Source organism: Phaseolus vulgaris, chromosome 6, assembly GCF_051622355.1.
Source record: "Phaseolus vulgaris cultivar YP4 chromosome 6, ASM5162235v1, whole genome shotgun sequence".
NCBI lineage: Eukaryota > Viridiplantae > Streptophyta > Magnoliopsida > Fabales > Fabaceae > Phaseolus > Phaseolus vulgaris.
In genome coordinates this window covers 447,501-452,500 of record NC_143503.1, presented here as the reverse complement: position 1 = coordinate 452,500, position 5,000 = coordinate 447,501, and positions in this window count along the sequence as shown.

Below are 5,000 nucleotides of genomic sequence, written 5' to 3'. Positions count from 1 at the left end.
CTTGGTGGTGATTTTGGTGAAAAACGAAAATGTTGGTTTTGGAAAACTGGCTGGACTCAATCCTCACAAATGCCTTCAAAGTGATGTGGGAGAAGTTTGGGATCAAAAGGAATTGATCTTGGCATGGTTGGTGCATAGCAAGTTCCATGATTTTGGTGTTTTGGCTTGATTTTGTGACTTAGTGGTGATTTTGGTGAAAAACGAAAATCATGGTTTTGGAAAACTGGCTGGACTCAATCCTCACAAATGCCTTCAAAGTGATGTGGGAGAAGTTTGGGATCAAAAGGAATTGATCTTGGCATGGTTGGTGCATAGCAAGTTCCATGATTTTGGTGTTTTGGCTTGATTTTGTGACTTGGTGGTGATTTTGGTGAAAAACGAAAATCATGGTTTTGGAAAACTGGCTGGACTCAATCCTCACAAATGCCTTCAAAGTGATGTGGGAGAAGTTTGGGATCAAAAGGAATTGATCTTGACATGGTTGGTGCATAGCCAAGTTCATGATTTTGTGACTTGGTGGTGATTTTGGTGAAAAACGAAAATGTTGGTTTTGGAAAATTGGCTGGACTCAATCCTCACAAATGCCTCCAAAGTGATGTGGGAGAAGTTTGGGATCAAAAGGAATTGATCTTGACATGGTTGGTGCATAGCCAAGTTCATGATTTTGGTGTTTTGGCTTGATTTTGTGGCTTGGTGGTGATTTTGGTGAAAAACGAAAATCATGGTTTTGGAAAACTGGCTGGACTCAATCCTCACAAATGCCTTCAAAGTGATGTGTGAGAAGTTTGGGATCAAAAGGAATTGATCTTGACATGGTTGGTGCATAGCCAAGTTCATGATTTTGGATTTTTGGCTTGATTTTGTGGCTTGGTGGTGATTTTGGTGAAAAACGAAAATGTTGGTTTTGGAAAACTGGCTGGACTCAATCCTCACAAATGCCTTCAAAGTGATGTGGGAGAAGTTTGGGATCAAAAGGAATTGATCTTGGCATGGTTGGTGCATAGCCAAGTTCCATGATTTTGGATTTTTGGCTTGATTTTGTGACTTGGTGGTGATTTTGGTGAAAAACGAAAATCATGGTTTTGGAAAAGTGGCTGGACTCAATTCTCACAAATGCCTTCAAAGTGATGTGGGAGAAGTTTGGGATCAAAAGGAATTGATCTTGGCATGGTTGGTGCATAGCCAAGTTCCATGATTTTGGATTTTTGGCTTGATTTTGTGACTTGGTGGTGATTTTGGTGAAAAACGAAAATCATGGTTTTGGAAAAGTGGCTGGACTCAATCCTCACAAATGCCTTCAAAGTGATGTGGGAGAAGTTTGGGATCAAAAGGAATTGATCTTGGCATGGTTGGTTCATAGCCAAGTTCCATGATTTTGGATTTTTGGCTTGATTTTGTGGCTTGGTGGTGATTTTGGTGAAAAACGAAAATGTTGGTTTTGGAAAACTGGCTGGACTCAATCCTCACAAATGCCTCCAAAGTGATGTGGGAGAAGTTTGGGATCAAAAGGAATTGATCTTGACATGGTTGGTGCATAGCCAAGTTCATGATTTTGGTGTTTTGGCTTGATTTTGTGGCTTGGTGGTGATTTTGGTGAAAAACGAAAATCATGGTTTTGGAAAACTGGCTGGACTCAATCCTCACAAATGCCTTCAAAGTGATGTGGGAGAAGTTTGGGATCAAAAGGAATTGATCTTGACATGGTTGGTGCATAGCCAAGTTCCATGATTTTGGTGTTTTGGCTTGATTTTGTGGCTTGGTGGTGATTTTGGTGAAAAACGAAAATCATGGTTTTGGAAAACTGGCTGGACTCAATCCTCACAAATGCCTTCAAAGTGATGTGTGAGAAGTTTGGGATCAAAAGGAATTGATCTTGACATGGTTGGTGCATAGCCAAGTTCATGATTTTGGATTTTTGGCTTGATTTTGTGGCTTGGTGGTGATTTTGGTGAAAAACGAAAATGTTGGTTTTGGAAAACTGGCTGGACTCAATCCTCACAAATGCCTTCAAAGTGATGTGGGAGAAGTTTGGGATCAAAAGGAATTGATCTTGACATGGTTGGTGCATAGCCAAGTTCCATGATTTTGGTGTTTTGGCTTGATTTTGTGACTTGGTGGTGATTTTGGTGAAAAACGAAAATCATGGTTTTGGAAAACTGGCTGGACTCAATCCTCACAAATGCCTTCAAAGTGATGTGGGAGAAGTTTGGGATCAAAAGGAATTGATCTTGACATGGTTGGTGCATAGCCAAGTTCATGATTTTGTGACTTGGTGGTGATTTTGGTGAAAAACGAAAATGTTGGTTTTGGAAAATTGGCTGGACTCAATCCTCACAAATGCCTCCAAAGTGATGTGGGAGAAGTTTGGGATCAAAAGGAATTGATCTTGACATGGTTGGTGCATAGCCAAGTTCATGATTTTGGTGTTTTGGCTTGATTTTGTGGCTTGGTGGTGATTTTGGTGAAAAACGAAAATCATGGTTTTGGAAAACTGGCTGGACTCAATCCTCACAAATGCCTTCAAAGTGATGTGTGAGAAGTTTGGGATCAAAAGGAATTGATCTTGACATGGTTGGTGCATAGCCAAGTTCATGATTTTGGATTTTTGGCTTGATTTTGTGGCTTGGTGGTGATTTTGGTGAAAAACGAAAATGTTGGTTTTGGAAAACTGGCTGGACTCAATCCTCACAAATGCCTTCAAAGTGATGTGGGAGAAGTTTGGGATCAAAAGGAATTGATCTTGGCATGGTTGGTGCATAGCAAGTTCCATGATTTTGGTGTTTTGGCTTGATTTTGTGACTTGGTGGTGATTTTGGTGAAAAACGAAAATCATGGTTTTGGAAAACTGGCTGGACTCAATCCTCACAAATGCCTTCAAAGTGATGTGGGAGAAGTTTGGGATCAAAAGGAATTGATCTTGGCATGGTTGGTGCATAGCAAGTTCCATGATTTTGGTGTTTTGGCTTGATTTTGTGACTTGGTGGTGATTTTGGTGAAAAACGAAAATCATGGTTTTGGAAAACTGGCTGGACTCAATCCTCACAAATGCCTTCAAAGTGATGTGGGAGAAGTTTGGGATCAAAAGGAATTGATCTTGACATGGTTGGTGCATAGCCAAGTTCATGATTTTGTGACTTGGTGGTGATTTTGGTGAAAAACGAAAATGTTGGTTTTGGAAAATTGGCTGGACTCAATCCTCACAAATGCCTCCAAAGTGATGTGGGAGAAGTTTGGGATCAAAAGGAATTGATCTTGACATGGTTGGTGCATAGCCAAGTTCATGATTTTGGTGTTTTGGCTTGATTTTGTGGCTTGGTGGTGATTTTGGTGAAAAACGAAAATCATGGTTTTGGAAAACTGGCTGGACTCAATCCTCACAAATGCCTTCAAAGTGATGTGTGAGAAGTTTGGGATCAAAAGGAATTGATCTTGACATGGTTGGTGCATAGCCAAGTTCATGATTTTGGATTTTTGGCTTGATTTTGTGGCTTGGTGGTGATTTTGGTGAAAAACGAAAATGTTGGTTTTGGAAAACTGGCTGGACTCAATCCTCACAAATGCCTTCAAAGTGATGTGGGAGAAGTTTGGGATCAAAAGGAATTGATCTTGGCATGGTTGGTGCATAGCCAAGTTCCATGATTTTGGATTTTTGGCTTGATTTTGTGACTTGGTGGTGATTTTGGTGAAAAACGAAAATCATGGTTTTGGAAAAGTGGCTGGACTCAATTCTCACAAATGCCTTCAAAGTGATGTGGGAGAAGTTTGGGATCAAAAGGAATTGATCTTGGCATGGTTGGTGCATAGCCAAGTTCCATGATTTTGGATTTTTGGCTTGATTTTGTGACTTGGTGGTGATTTTGGTGAAAAACGAAAATCATGGTTTTGGAAAAGTGGCTGGACTCAATCCTCACAAATGCCTTCAAAGTGATGTGGGAGAAGTTTGGGATCAAAAGGAATTGATCTTGGCATGGTTGGTTCATAGCCAAGTTCCATGATTTTGGATTTTTGGCTTGATTTTGTGGCTTGGTGGTGATTTTGGTGAAAAACGAAAATGTTGGTTTTGGAAAACTGGCTGGACTCAATCCTCACAAATGCCTTCAAAGTGATGTGGGAGAAGTTTGGGATCAAAAGGAATTGATCTTGGCATGGTTGGTGCATAGCCAAGTTCCATGATTTTGGATTTTTGGCTTGATTTTGTGACTTGGTGGTGATTTTGGTGAAAAACGAAAATCATGGTTTTGGAAAAGTGGCTGGACTCAATTCTCACAAATGCCTTCAAAGTGATGTGGGAGAAGTTTGGGATCAAAAGGAATTGATCTTGGCATGGTTGGTGCATAGCCAAGTTCCATGATTTTGGATTTTTGGCTTGATTTTGTGACTTGGTGGTGATTTTGGTGAAAAACGAAAATCATGGTTTTGGAAAAGTGGCTGGACTCAATCCTCACAAATGCCTTCAAAGTGATGTGGGAGAAGTTTGGGATCAAAAGGAATTGATCTTGGCATGGTTGGTTCATAGCCAAGTTCCATGATTTTGGATTTTTGGCTTGATTTTGTGGCTTGGTGGTGATTTTGGTGAAAAACGAAAATGTTGGTTTTGGAAAACTGGCTGGACTCAATCCTCACAAATGCCTTCAAAGTGATGTGGGAGAAGTTTGGGATCAAAAGGAATTGATCTTGGCATGGTTGGTGCATAGCCAAGTTCCATGATTTTGGATTTTTGGCTTGATTTTGTGACTTGGTGGTGATTTTGGTGAAAAACGAAAATCATGGTTTTGGAAAAGTGGCTGGACTCAATCCTCACAAATGCCTTCAAAGTGATGTGGGAGAAGTTTGGGATCAAAAGGAATTGATCTTGGCATGGTTGGTGCATAGCCAAGTTCCAAGATTTTGGTGTTTTGGCTTGATTTTGTGACTTGGTGGTGTGCCAAGAATCATGAAATTTTCAAAGTGGTGGTTTTTGAGTTTTGTTGGTTGGAAAGTGTCACAAATGCATGCAGAAT